Raw genomic sequence first — 14,850 nt, 5'->3', positions numbered from 1 at the left:
GGAGTGGGCGCCCAGGTGCAGCTGGTGGTAAACGTCGAAGCCCTGTTCGTCAGGGAAAGCCCGGAGCCCCGATGTCTGTGGTGCTGTAGATGCGCTGCCAACGGCCGGGGAGGAGCAGCAGGAGCTTGACTGGCTTGCACTTTCGGAGTGGGAGCAATCGACCGATGTTCGTGATTTTTCGGGTTTTTTTTTAGTGGGCGACCAGGTGCAGCTGGTGGTAAACGTCGAAGCCCTGTTCGTCAGGGAAAGCCTGGAGCCCTGATGTCTGTGGTGCTGTAGATGCGCTGCCAATGGCCGGGGAGCAGCAGCAAGAGCTTGACTGGCTGGCACGTTCGGTGTGGGAGCAATCGTCCGACATCGTGATTTTTCGGGGTTTTTTTGGAGTGGGCGCCCAGGTGCAGGTGGTGGTAAATGTCGAAGCCCTGTTCGTCAGGGAAAGCCCGGAGCCCCGATGTCTGTGGTGCTGTAGATGTGCTGCCAATGGCCGCTGAGGAGCAGCAAGAGCTTGACTGGCTGGCACTTTTTGTGTGGGAGCAATCGTCCGACGTTCGTGATTTTTCGGGTTTTTTTTTAGTGAGCGCTCAGGCGCAGCTGGTGGTAAATGTCGAAGCACTGTTCGTCAGGGAAAGCCCAGAGCCCTGATGTCTGTGGTGCTGTAGATGCGCTGCGAATGGCCGGGGAGGAGCAGCAAGAGCTTGACTGGCTGGCACTTTCGGTGTGGGAGCAATCGTCCAACGTTCGTGATTTTTCTTGGGTTTTTTTCCAATGGGCGCCCAGGTGCAGGTGGTGGTAAACGTCGAAGCCCTGTTCGTCAGGGAAAGCCCGGAGCCCCAATGTCTGTGGTGCTGTAGATGCGCTGCCAATGGCCGGTGATGAGCAGCAAGAGCTTGACTGGCTGGCACTTTCGGTGTGGGAGCAATCGTCGGACGTTCATGATTTTATGGGGTTTTTTTCAGTGGGCCCCCCAGGTGCAGCTGGTGGTAAACGTCGAAGCCCTGTTCGTCAGGGAAAGCCCGGAGCCCCGATGTCTGTGGTGCTGTAGATGCGCTGCCAATGGCCGGGGAGAAGCAGCAAGAGATTGACTGGCTGGCACTTTCGGTGTGGGAGCAATCGTCCGATCTTCGTGATTTTTCGGGGTTTTTTTGGAGTGGGCGCCCAGGTGCAGCTGGTGGTAAACGTCGAAGCCCTGTTCGTCAGGGAAAGCCCGGAGCCCCGATGTCTGTGGTGCTGTAGATGCGCTGCCAATGGCCGCTGAGGAGCAGCAGGAGCTTGACTGGCTGACACTTTGTCGTAGTTCAGCCCCGATCGGACCAGACTACGCAGTCTCTCTGTCACTCCCCCCACCTTCCGAGGGAACAGGGAGAGAAAATATAAGGAAAAACGGCTCGAGGTTTGAGATAAGGACAGGGAGAAATCCTTAAAGTTACCGTCACGGGCAAAACAGACTCGACTTGGGGAAAACTATTCATTTATTACTACAAACAGCAGGATAATGAGACAGAGAACAAGATAACCTCCATCCACCCCTCCCTCTTCCCAAGCTTAACATTATCTCTACTACCTTCCCCTCCCGAGCGGCACAGGGGGGAAGAGGGAATGGGGGTTGCAGTCAGTTCATCATATGTTGTTTTACGCCGCTGCTTCATGGTCGGGGGAAGAACTCCTCACATTCCTCCCCTGCTCCAGCGTGGGGTCCCTCCCACGGGCCACAGTCCTTCGTGGAACTGCTCCGGCGTGGGTGATCTCTTCCACAGAGTTCAGTCTCTCCAGAACAGCTGTCCCAGCGGGCCCTCCACGGGCCACAGCTGCCTTCAGGCATCCACCTCCCCCAGTATGGGGTCCTTCACGGGCTCCAAGTGGATCTCTGCCCCTCCGTGGACCTCCATGGGCTGCAGGGGGACAACCTGCTCCACCATGGTCGTCACCACAGGCTGCAGGGGAATCTTGGCCAGGAGCCGCATTACTCCTCCCCCTCCTTCTGAACTGACCTTGGCGTCTGCAGCCGTTCCTCACAACAGGCTGGTAGATGTCTCTCAGGATCTTTTTTTACATCTTATTCACTTCTCATCTCCTCTCCACTTCTTGCAGCCAGGCTGGACCGAGTCGGGCCCAGTCGGCTGCCTGGCGAGAGGCCAGAGGGTGAGGCCTGCAAGGCCCATGAGGCCTGCGCCTCCCCCTCTGCGCCTCTGCCCCCGCTCAGCTTCTTCACATCTTCTCTCCTCTCTTTTTTTTCTGTTTTCCCATTCTTAAATACGTTATCGCAGAGGCGTTATCACGAGACATTCTGCTACCAATTGGCTTGGCCTTGGCCAGCAGCAGGTCCGCCCTAGGCCAGGCCGAGTCCACTGAACAAAGGGGAGCGACTTCTAGCAGTTTCCTACAGAAGCTACCACCTTAGGCCCCCCCTTACTAACAAAACCACGACACACTTTTTGTGTGGCAGCAATCGTCAGACGTTCGTGATTTTTCGGGTTTTTTTGGAGTGGGTGCCCAGGTGCAGCTGGTGGTAAAAGTCGAAGCCCTGTTCGTCAGGGAGTGCCCGGAGCCCCAGTGTCTGTGGTGCTGTAGATGCGCTGCCAATGGCCGGTGATGAGCAGCAAGAGCTTGAGTGGCTGGAACTTTCGGTGTGGGAGCAATCGTCCGACGTTCATGATTTTTCGGGGTTTTTTTCAGTGGGCCCCCCAAGTGCAGCTGGTGGTAAACGTCGAAGACCTGTTCGTGAGGGAGCCCGGAGCCCCGATGTCTGTGGTGCTGTAGATGCGCTGCCAATGGCCGGTGATGAGCAGCAAGAGCTTGACTGGCTGGCACTTTCGGTGTGGGAGCAATCGTCCGACGTTCGTGATTTTTTGGGGTTTTTTTTAGTGGGCGCCCAGACGCAGCTGGTGGTAAACGTCGAAGCCCTGTTCGTCAGGGAAAGCCCGGAGCCCCGATGTCTGTGGTGCTGTAGATGCGCTGCCAATGGCCGGTGATGAGCAGCAAGAGCTTGACTGGCTGGCACTTTCGGTGTGGGAGCAATTGTCCAACGTTCGTGATTTTTCTTGGGTTTTTTTCCAATGGGCGCCAGGTGCAGGTGGTGGTAAACGTCGAAGCCCTGTTCGTCAGGGAAAGCCCGGAGCCCCGATGTCTGTGGTGCTGTAGATGCACTGCCAATGGCCGGGGAGCAGCAGCAAGAGCTTGACTGGCTGGCACTTTCGGTGTGGGAGCAATCGTCCGATCTTCATGATTTTTCGGGGTTTTTTTGGAGTGGGCGCCCAGGTGCAGCTGGTGGTAAACGTCGAAGCCCTGTTCGTCAGGGAAAGCCCGGAGCCCCGATGTCTGTGGTGCTGTAGATGCGCTGCCAATGGCCGGTGAGGAGCAGCAGGAGCTTGACTGGCTGGCACTTCTTGTGTGGGAGCAATCGTCCGACGTTCATGATTTTTCGGGTTTTTTTGGAGTGGGCGCCCAGGGGCAGCTGGTGGTAAATGTCGAAGCCCTGTTCGTCAGGGAAAGCCCGGAGCCCCGATGTCTGTGGTGCTGTAGATGCGCTGCCAATGGCCAGTGAGGAGCAGCAAGAGCTTGACTGGCTGGCACTTTCGGTGTGGGAGCAATCATCCAACGTTCGTGATTTTTCTTGGGTTTTTTTCCAATGGGCGCCCAGGTGCAGGTGGTGGTAAACGTCGAAGCCCTGTTCGTCAGGGAAAGCCCGGAGCCCCGATGTCTGTGGTGCTGTAGATGCGCTGCCAATGGCCGCTGAGGAGCAGCAGGAGCTTGACTGGCTGGCACTTTTTGTGTGGGAGCAATCGTCCGACGTTCGTGATTTTTCGGGTTTTTTTGGAGTGGGCGCCCAGGTGCAGCTGGTGGTAAACGTCGAAGCCCTGTTCGTCAGGGAAAGCCCGGAGCCCCGATGTCTGTGGTGCTGTAGATGCGCTGCCAACGGCCGGGGAGGAGCAGCAGGAGCTTGACTGGCTTGCACTTTCGGAGTGGGAGCAATCGACCGATGTTCGTTATTTTTCGGGTTTTTTTTTAGTGGGCGACCAGGTGCAGCTGGTGGTAAACGTCGAAGCCCTGTTCGTCAGGGAAAGCCTGGAGCCCTGATGTCTGTGGTGCTGTAGATGCGCTGCCAATGGCCGGGGAGCAGCAGCAAGAGCTTGACTGGCTGGCACGTTCGGTGTGGGAGCAATCGTCCGACATCGTGATTTTTCGGGGTTTTTTTGGAGTGGGCGCCCAGGTGCAGGTGGTGGTAAATGTCGAAGCCCTGTTCGTCAGGGAAAGCCCGGAGCCCCGATGTCTGTGGTGCTGTAGATGCGCTGCCAATGGCCGCTGAGGAGCAGCAAGAGCTTGACTGGCTGGCACTTTTTGTGTGGGAGCAATCGTTTGACGTTCGTGATTTTTCGGGTTTTTTTTTAGTGAGCGCTCAGGCGCAGCTGGTGGTAAATGTCGAAGCACTGTTCGTCAGGGAAAGCCCAGAGCCCTGATGTCTGTGGTGCTGTAGATGCGCTGCGAATGGCCGGGGAGGAGCAGCAAGAGCTTGACTGGCTGGCACTTTCGGTGTGGGAGCAATCGTCCAACGTTCGTGATTTTTCTTGGGTTTTTTTCCAATGGGCGCCCAGGTGCAGGTGGTGGTAAACGTCGAAGCCCTGTTCGTCAGGGAAAGCCCGGAGCCCCAATGTCTGTGGTGCTGTAGATGCGCTGCCAATGGCCGGTGATGAGCAGCAAGAGCTTGACTGGCTGGCACTTTCGGTGTGGGAGCAATCGTCCGACGTTCATGATTTTATGGGGTATTTTTCAGTGGGCCCCCCAGGTGCAGCTGGTGGTAAACGTCGAAGCCCTGTTCGTCAGGGAAAGCCCGGAGCCCCGATGTCTGTGGTGCTGTAGATGCGCTGCCAATGGCCGGGGAGAAGCAGCAAGAGATTGACTGGCTGGCACTTTCGGTGTGGGAGCAATCGTCCGATCTTCGTGATTTTTCGGGGTTTTTTTGGAGTGGGCGCCCAGGTGCAGCTGGTGGTAAACGTCGAAGCCCTGTTCGACAGGGAAAGCCCGGAGCCCCAGTGTCTGTGGTGCTGTAGATGCGCTGCCAATGGCCGGTGGTGAGCAGCAAGAGCTTGAGTTGCTGGCACTTTCAGTGTGGGAGCAATCATCCAACGTTCCTGATTTTTCTTGGGTTTTTTTCCAATGGGCGCCCAGGTGCAGGTGGTGGTAAACGTCGAAGCCCTGTTCGTCAGGGAAAGCCCGGAGCCCCGATGTCTGTGGTGCTGTAGATGCGCTGCCAATGGCCGTGGAGGAGCAGCAGGAGCTTGACTGGCTGGCACTTTCGGTGTGGGAGCAATCGTTCGATCTTCGTGATTTTTCGGGTTTTTTTTGGAGTGGGCGCCCAGGTGCAGCTGGTGGTAAATGTCGAAGTCCTGTTCGTCAGGGAAAGCCCGGAGCCCCGATGTCTGTGGTGCTGTAGATGCGCTGCCAATGGCCGCTGAGGAGCAGCAGGAGCTTGACTGGCTGACACTTCTTGTGTGGCAGCAATCGTCAGACGTTCGTGATTTTTCAGGTTTTTTTGGAGTGGGCGCCCAGGTGCAGCTGGTGGTAAACGTCGAAGCCCTGTTCGTCAGGGAAAGCCCGGAGCCCCGATGTCTGTGGTGCTGTAGATGCGCTGCCAATGGCCGGTGATGAGCAGCAAGAGCTTGACTGGCTGGCACTTTTTGTGTGGGAGCAATCGTCCGACGTTCGTGATTTTTCGGGTTTTTTTTAGTGGGCGCCCAGACGCAGCTGGTGGTAAACGTCGAAGCCCTGTTCGTCAGGGAAAGCCCGGAGCCCCGATGTATGTGGTGCTGTAGATGCGCTGCCAATAGCCGCTGAGGAGCAGCAGGAGCTTGACTGGCTGACACTTTGTCGTAGTTCAGCCCCGATCGGACCAGACTACGCAGTCTCTCTGTCACTCCCCCCACCTTCCGAGAGAACAGGGAGAGAAAATATAAGGAAAAACGGCTCGAGGTTTGAGATAAGGACAGGGAGAAATCCTTAAAGTTACCGTCACGGGCAAAACAGACTCGACTTGGGGAAAACTATTCATTTATTACTACAAACAGCAGGATAATGAGACAGAGAACAAGATAACCTCCATCCACCCCTCCCTCTTCCCAAGCTTAACATTATCTCTACTACCTTCCCCTCCCGAGCGGCACAGGGGGGAAGAGGGAATGGGGGTTGCAGTCAGTTCATCATATGTTGTTTTACGCCGCTGCTTCATGGTCGGGGGAAGAACTCCTCACATTCCTCCCCTGCTCCAGCGTGGGGTCCCTCCCACGGGCCACAGTCCTTCGTGGAACTGCTCCGGCGTGGGTGATCTCTTCCACAGAGTTCAGTCTCTCCAGAACAGCTGTCCCAGCGGGCCCTCCACGGGCCACAGCTGCCTTCAGGCATCCACCTCCCCCAGTATGGGGTCCTTCACGGGCTCCAAGTGGATCTCTGCCCCTCCGTGGACCTCCATGGGCTGCAGGGGGACAACCTGCTCCACCATGGTCGTCACCACAGGCTGCAGGGGAATCTTGGCCAGGAGCCGCATTACTCCTCCCCCTCCTTCTGAACTGACCTTGGCGTCTGCAGCCGTTCCTCACAACAGGCTGGTAGATGTCTCTCAGGATCTTTTTTTACATCTTATTCACTTCTCATCTCCTCTCCACTTCTTGCAGCCAGGCTGGACCGAGTCGGGCCCAGTCGGCTGCCTGGCGAGAGGCCAGAGGGTGAGGCCTGCAAGGCCCATGAGGCCTGCGCCTCCCCCTCTGCGCCTCTGCCCCCGCTCAGCTTCTTCACATCTTCTCTCCTCTCTTTTTTTTCTGTTTTCCCATTCTTAAATACGTTATCGCAGAGGCGTTATCACGAGACATTCTGCTACCAATTGGCTTGGCCTTGGCCAGCAGCAGGTCCGCCCTAGGCCAGGCCGAGTCCACTGAACAAAGGGGAGCGACTTCTAGCAGTTTCCTACAGAAGCTACCACCTTAGGCCCCCCCTTACTAACAAAACCACGACACACTTTTTGTGTGGCAGCAATCGTCAGACGTTCGTGATTTTTCGGGTTTTTTTGGAGTGGGTGCCCAGGTGCAGCTGGTGGTAAAAGTCGAAGCCCTGTTCGTCAGGGAGTGCCCGGAGCCCCAGTGTCTGTGGTGCTGTAGATGCGCTGCCAATGGCCGGTGATGAGCAGCAAGAGCTTGAGTGGCTGGAACTTTCGGTGTGGGAGCAATCGTCCGACGTTCATGATTTTTCGGGGTTTTTTTCAGTGGGCCCCCCAGGTGCAGCTGGTGGTAAACGTCGAAGACCTGTTCGTGAGGGAAAGCCCGGAGCCCCGATGTCTGTGGTGCTGTAGATGCGCTGCCAATGGCCGGTGATGAGCAGCAAGAGCTTGACTGGCTGGCACTTTTGGTGTGGGAGCAATCGTCCGACGTTCGTGATTTTTTGGGGTTTTTTTTAGTGGGCGCCCAGACGCAGCTCGTGGTAAACGTCGAAGCCCTGTTCGTCAGGGAAAGCCCGGAGCCCCGATGTCTGTGGTGCTGTAGATGCGCTGCCAATGGCCGGTGAGGAGTAGCAAGAGCTTGAGTTGCTGGCACTTTCGGTGTGGGAGCAATCGTCCAACGTTCGTGATTTTTCTTGGGTTTTTTTCCAATGGGCGCCCAGGTGAAGGTGGTGGTAAACGTCGAAGCCCTGTTCGTCAGGGAAAGCCCGGAGCCCCGATGTCTGTGGTGCTGTAGATGCACTGCCAATGGCCAGGGAGCAGCAGCAAGAGCTTGACTGGCTGGCATTTTCGGTGTGGGAGCAATCGTCCGACGTTCGTGATTTTTCGGGTTTTTTTGGCGTGGGCGACCAGGTGCAGATGGTGGTAAACGTCGAAGCCCTGTTCGTCAGGGAAAGCCCAGAGTCCCGATGTCTGTGGCGCTGTAGATGCGCTGCCAATGGCCGGGGAGGAGCAGCAAGAGCTTGACTGGCTGGCATTTTCGGTGTGGGAGCAATCGTCCGACGTTCGTGATTTCTCGGGTTTTTTTGGAGTGGGTGCCCAGGTGCAGCTGGTGGTAAATTTCAAAGCCCTGTTCGTCAGGGAAAGCCTGGAGCCCTGATGTCTGTGGTGCTGTAGATGCGCTGCCAGTGGCCGGTGAGGAGCAGCAAGAACTTGAGTTGCTGGCACTTTCGGTGTGGGAGCAATCATCCAACGTTCGTGATTTTTCTTGGGTTTTTTTCCAATGGGCGCCCAGGTGCAGCTGCTGGTAAACGTCAAAGCCCTGTTCGTCAGGGAAAGCCCGGAGCCCCGATGTCTGTGGTGCTGTAGATGCGCTGCCAATGGCCGGTGAGGAGCAGCAAGAGCTTGACTGGCTGGCACTTTCGGTGTGGGAGCAATCATCCAACGTTCGTGATTTTTCTTGGGTTTTTTTCCAATGGGCGCCCAGGTGCAGGTGGTGGTAAACGTCGAAGCCCTGTTCGTCAGGGAAAGCTCGGAGCCCCGATGTCTGTGGTGCTGTAGATGCGCTGCCAATGGCCGCTGAGGAGCAGCAGGAGCTTGACTGGCTGGCACTTTTTGTGTGGGAGCAATCGTCCGACTTTTGTGATTTTTCGGGTTTTTTTTTAGTGAGCGCTCAGGCGCAGCTGGTGGTAAATGTCGAAGCACTGTTCGTCAGGGAAAGCCCAGAGCCCCGATGTCTGTGGTGCTGTAGATGCGCTGCCAGTGGCCGGGGAGGAGCAGCAAGAGCTTTACTGGCTGGCACTTTTTGTGTGGGAGCAATCGTCCAACGTTCGTGATTTTTCCTTTTTTTTTTTTCCAATGGGCGCCCAGGTGCAGGTGGTGGTAAACGTCGAAGCCCTGTTCGTCAGGGAAAGCCTAGAGCCCCGATGTCTGTGGTGCTGTAGATGCGCTGCCAATGGCCGGTGAGGAGCAGCAAGAGCTTGACTGGCTGGCACTTTCGGTGTGGGAGCAATCGTCCGACGTTCATGATTTTTTGGGGTTTCTTTCAGTGGGCCCCCCAGGTGCAGCTGGTGGTAAACGTCGAAGCCCTGTTCGTCAGGGAAAGCCCGGAGCCCCGATGTCTGTGGTGCTGTAGATGCGCTGCCAATGGCCGCTGAGGAGCAGCAGGAGCTTGACTGGCTGACACTTTGTCGTAGTTCAGCCCCGATCGGACCAGACTACGCAGTCTCTCTGTCACTCCCCCCACCTTCCGAGAGAACAGGGAGAGAAAATATAAGGAAAAACGGCTCGAGGTTTGAGATAAGGACAGGGAGAAATCCTTAAAGTTACCGTCACGGGCAAAACAGACTCGACTTGGGGAAAACTATTCATTTATTACTACAAACAGCAGGATAATGAGACAGAGAACAAGATAACCTCCATCCACCCCTCCCTCTTCCCAAGCTTAACATTATCTCTACTACCTTCCCCTCCCGAGCGGCACAGGGGGGAAGAGGGAATGGGGGTTGCAGTCAGTTCATCATATGTTGTTTTACGCCGCTGCTTCATGGTCGGGGGAAGAACTCCTCACATTCCTCCCCTGCTCCAGCGTGGGGTCCCTCCCACGGGCCACAGTCCTTCGTGGAACTGCTCCGGCGTGGGTGATCTCTTCCACAGAGTTCAGTCTCTCCAGAACAGCTGTCCCAGCGGGCCCTCCACGGGCCACAGCTGCCTTCAGGCATCCACCTCCCCCAGTATGGGGTCCTTCACGGGCTCCAAGTGGATCTCTGCCCCTCCGTGGACCTCCATGGGCTGCAGGGGGACAACCTGCTCCACCATGGTCGTCACCACAGGCTGCAGGGGAATCTTGGCCAGGAGCCGCATTACTCCTCCCCCTCCTTCTGAACTGACCTTGGCGTCTGCAGCCGTTCCTCACAACAGGCTGGTAGATGTCTCTCAGGATCTTTTTTTACATCTTATTCACTTCTCATCTCCTCTCCACTTCTTGCAGCCAGGCTGGACCGAGTCGGGCCCAGTCGGCTGCCTGGCGAGAGGCCAGAGGGTGAGGCCTGCAAGGCCCATGAGGCCTGCGCCTCCCCCTCTGCGCCTCTGCCCCCGCTCAGCTTCTTCACATCTTCTCTCCTCTCTTTTTTTTCTGTTTTCCCATTCTTAAATACGTTATCGCAGAGGCGTTATCACGAGACATTCTGCTACCAATTGGCTTGGCCTTGGCCAGCAGCAGGTCCGCCCTAGGCCAGGCCGAGTCCACTGAACAAAGGGGAGCGACTTCTAGCAGTTTCCTACAGAAGCTACCACCTTAGGCCCCCCCTTACTAAAAAAACCACGACACACTTTTTGTGTGGCAGCAATCGTCAGACGTTCGTGATTTTTCGGGTTTTTTTGGAGTGGGTGCCCAGGTGCAGCTGGTGGTAAAAGTCGAAGCCCTGTTCGTCAGGGAGTGCCCGGAGCCCCAGTGTCTGTGGTGCTGTAGATGCGCTGCCAATGGCCGGTGATGAGCAGCAAGAGCTTGAGTGGCTGGAACTTTCGGTGTGGGAGCAATCGTCCGACGTTCATGATTTTTCGGGGTTTTTTTCAGTGGGCCCCCCAGGTGCAGCTGGTGGTAAACGTCGAAGACCTGTTCGTGAGGGAAAGCCCGGAGCCCCGATGTCTGTGGTGCTGTAGATGCGCTGCCAATGGCCGGTGATGAGCAGCAAGAGCTTGACTGGCTGGCACTTTTGGTGTGGGAGCAATCGTCCGACGTTCGTGATTTTTTGGGGTTTTTTTTAGTGGGCGCCCAGACGCAGCTCGTGGTAAACGTCGAAGCCCTGTTCGTCAGGGAAAGCCCGGAGCCCCGATGTCTGTGGTGCTGTAGATGCGCTGCCAATGGCCGGTGACGAGTAGCAAGAGCTTGAGTTGCTGGCACTTTCGGTGTGGGAGCAATCGTCCAACGTTCGTGATTTTTCTTGGGTTTTTTTCCAATGGGCGCCCAGGTGAAGGTGGTGGTAAACGTCGAAGCCCTGTTCGTCAGGGAAAGCCCGGAGCCCCGATGTCTGTGGTGCTGTAGATGCACTGCCAATGGCCAGGGAGCAGCAGCAAGAGCTTGACTGGCTGGCATTTTCGGTGTGGGAGCAATCGTCCGACGTTCGTGATTTTTCGGGTTTTTTTGGCGTGGGCGACCAGGTGCAGATGGTGGTAAACGTCGAAGCCCTGTTCGTCAGGGAAAGCCCAGAGTCCCGATGTCTGTGGCGCTGTAGATGCGCTGCCAATGGCCGGGGAGGAGCAGCAAGAGCTTGACTGGCTGGCATTTTCGGTGTGGGAGCAATCGTCCGACGTTCGTGATTTCTCGGGTTTTTTTGGAGTGGGTGCCCAGGTGCAGCTGGTGGTAAATTTCAAAGCCCTGTTCGTCAGGGAAAGCCTGGAGCCCTGATGTCTGTGGTGCTGTAGATGCGCTGCCAGTGGCCGGTGAGGAGCAGCAAGAACTTGAGTTGCTGGCACTTTCGGTGTGGGAGCAATCATCCAACGTTCGTGATTTTTCTTGGGTTTTTTTCCAATGGGCGCCCAGGTGCAGCTGCTGGTAAACGTCAAAGCCCTGTTCGTCAGGGAAAGCCCGGAGCCCCGATGTCTGTGGTGCTGTAGATGCGCTGCCAATGGCCGGTGAGGAGCAGCAAGAGCTTGACTGGCTGGCACTTTCGGTGTGGGAGCAATCATCCAACGTTCGTGATTTTTCTTGGGTTTTTTTCCAATGGGCGCCCAGGTGCAGGTGGTGGTAAACGTCGAAGCCCTGTTCGTCAGGGAAAGCTCGGAGCCCCGATGTCTGTGGTGCTGTAGATGCGCTGCCAATGGCCGCTGAGGAGCAGCAGGAGCTTGACTGGCTGGCACTTTTTGTGTGGGAGCAATCGTCCGACTTTTGTGATTTTTCGGGTTTTTTTTTAGTGAGCGCTCAGGCGCAGCTGGTGGTAAATGTCGAAGCACTGTTCGTCAGGGAAAGCCCAGAGCCCCGATGTCTGTGGTGCTGTAGATGCGCTGCCAGTGGCCGGGGAGGAGCAGCAAGAGCTTTACTGGCTGGCACTTTTTGTGTGGGAGCAATCGTCCAACGTTCGTGATTTTTCCTTTTTTTTTTTTCCAATGGGCGCCCAGGTGCAGGTGGTGGTAAACGTCGAAGCCCTGTTCGTCAGGGAAAGCCTAGAGCCCCGATGTCTGTGGTGCTGTAGATGCGCTGCCAATGGCCGGTGAGGAGCAGCAAGAGCTTGACTGGCTGGCACTTTCGGTGTGGGAGCAATCGTCCGACGTTCATGATTTTTTGGGGTTTCTTTCAGTGGGCCCCCCAGGTGCAGCTGGTGGTAAACGTCGAAGCCCTGTTCGTCAGGGAAAGCCCGGAGCCCCGATGTCTGTGGTGCTGTAGATGCGCTGCCAATGGCCGCTGAGGAGCAGCAGGAGCTTGACTGGCAGGCACTTTCGGTGTGGGAGCAATCGTTCGATCTTCGTGATTTTTCGGGGTTTTTTTTTACTGGGCGCCCAGGTGCAGCTGGTGGTAAACGTCGAAGCCCTGTTCGTCAGGGAAAGCCCGGAGCCCCGATGTCTGTGGTGCTGTAGATGCGCTGCCAATGGCCGGTCATGAGCAGCAAGAGCTTGACTGGCTGGCACTTTTTGTGTGGGAGCAATCGTCCGACGTTCGTGACTTTTTGGGGTTTTTTTTAGTGGGCGCCCAGACGCAGCTGGTGGTAAACGTCGAAGCCCTGTTCGTCAGGGAAAGCCCGGAGCCCCGATGTCTGTGGTGCTGTAGATGCGCTGCCAATGGCCGGTGAGGAGTAGCAAGAGCTTGAGTTGCTGACACTTTTTGTGTGGCAGCAATCGTCCGACGTTCTTGATTTTTCGGGTTTTTTTGGCGTGGGCGACCAGGTGCAGATGGTGGTAAACGTCGAAGCCCTGTTCGTGAGGGAAAGCCCGGAGCCCCAGTGTCTGTGGTGCTGTAGATGCGCTGCCAATGGCCGGTGAGGAGTAGGAAGAGCTTGACTGGCTGGCACTTTCGGTGTGGGAGCAATCGTCCAACGTTCGTGATTTTTCTTGTGTTTTTTTCCAATGGGCGCCCAGCTGCAGGTGGTGGTAAACGTCGAAGCCCTGTTCGTCAGGGAAAGCCCGGAGCCCCGATGTCTGTGGTGCTGTAGATGCAGTGCCAATGGCCGGGGAGCAGCAGCAAGAGCTTGACTGGCTGGCACTTTCGGTGTGGGAGCAATCGTCCGATCTTCATGATTTTTCGGGGTTTTTTTGGAGTGGGCGCCCAGGTGCAGCTGGTGGTAAACGTCGAAGCCCTGTTCGTCAGGGAAAGCCCGGAGCCCCGATGTCTGTGGTGCTGTAGATGCGCTGCCAATGGCCGCTGAGGAGCAGCAGGAGCTTGACTGGCTGGCACTTCTTGTGTGGGAGCAATCGTCCGACGTTCGTGATTTTTCGGGTTTTTTTGGAGTGGGCGCCCAGGTGCAGCTGGTGGTAAACGTCGAAGCCCTGTTCGTCAGGGAAAGCCCGGAGCCCCGATGTCTGTGGTGCTGTAGATGCACTGCCAATGGCCGGTGAGGATTAGCAAGAGCTTGAGTTGCTGGCACTTTCGGTGTGGGAGCAATCGTCCGACGTTCATGATTTTTCGGGTTTTTTTTTAGTGAGCGCTCAGGCGCAGCTGGTGGTAAATGTCGAAGCACTGTTCGTCAGGGAAAGCCCAGTGCCCCGATGTCTGTGGCGCTGTAGATGCGCTGCCAATGGCCGGGGAGCAGCAGCAAGAGCTTGACTGGCTGGCACGTTCGGTGTGGGAGCAATCGTCCGACATTCGTGATTTTTCGGGGTTTTTTTGGAGTGGGCGCCCAGGTGCAGCTGGTGGTAAACGTCGAAGCCCTGTTCGTCAGGGAAAGCCCGGAGCCCGATGTCCGTGGTGCTGTAGATGCGCTGCCAATGGCTGCTGAGGAGCAGCAGGAGCTTGACTGGCTGGCACTTTTGGTGTGGGAGCAATCGTTCGACGTTCGTGATTTTTCGGGTTTTTCTGGAGTGGGCGCCCAGGTGCAGCTGGTGGTAAACGTCGAAGCCCTGTTCGTCAGGGAAAGCCCGGAGCCCCGATGTCTGTGGTGCTGTAGATGCGCTGCCAACGGCCGGTGAGGAGCAGCAGGAGCTTGACTGGCTTGCACTTTCGGAGTGGGAGCAATCGACCGACGTTCGTGATTTTTCGGGATTTTTTGGAGTGGGCGACCAGGTGCAGCTGGTGGTAAACGTCGAAGCCCTGTTCGTCAGGGAAAGCCCGGAGCCCCGATGTCTGTGGTGCTGTAGATGCGCTGCCAATGGCCGGTGATGAGCAGCAGGTGCTTGACTGGCTGGCACTTTCGGTGTGGAAGCAATCGTCCGACGTTCGTGATTTTTCGGGTTTTTTTTTAGTGAGCGCTCAGGCGCAGCTGGTGGTAAATGTCGAAGCACTGTTCGTCAGGGAAAGCCCGGAGCCCCGATGTCTGTGGCGCTGTAGATGCGCTGCCAATGGCCGGGGAGCAGCAGCAAGAGCTTGACTGGCTGGCACGTTCGGTGTGGGAGCAATCGTCCGACATTCGTGATTTTTCGGGGTTTTTTTGGAGTGGGCGCCCAGGTGCAGCTGGTGGTAAACGTCGAATTCCTGTTCGTCAGGGAAAGCCCGGAGCCCCAGTGTCTGTGGTGCTGTAGATGCGCTGCCAGTGGCCGGTGATGAGGAGCAAGAGCTTGAGTTGCTGGCACTTTCGGTGTGGGAGCAATCGTCCAACGTTCGTGATTTTCTTGGGTTTTTTTCCAATGGGCGCCCAGGTGCAGGTGGTGGTAAACGTCGAAGCCCTGTTCGTCAGGGAAATCCCGGAGCCCCGATGTCTGTGGTGCTGTAGATGCGCTGCCAATGGCCGGGGAGGAGCAGCAAGAGCTTGACTGGCTGGCTTTTTTTTGTGGGAGCAATCGTCCGA

Source organism: Chlamydotis macqueenii, chromosome W (assembly GCF_036417535.1).
Source record: "Chlamydotis macqueenii isolate bChlMac1 chromosome W, bChlMac1.mat, whole genome shotgun sequence".
Taxonomy (NCBI): domain Eukaryota; kingdom Metazoa; phylum Chordata; class Aves; order Otidiformes; family Otididae; genus Chlamydotis; species Chlamydotis macqueenii.
Note: the sequence above shows the minus strand (reverse complement) of the source record.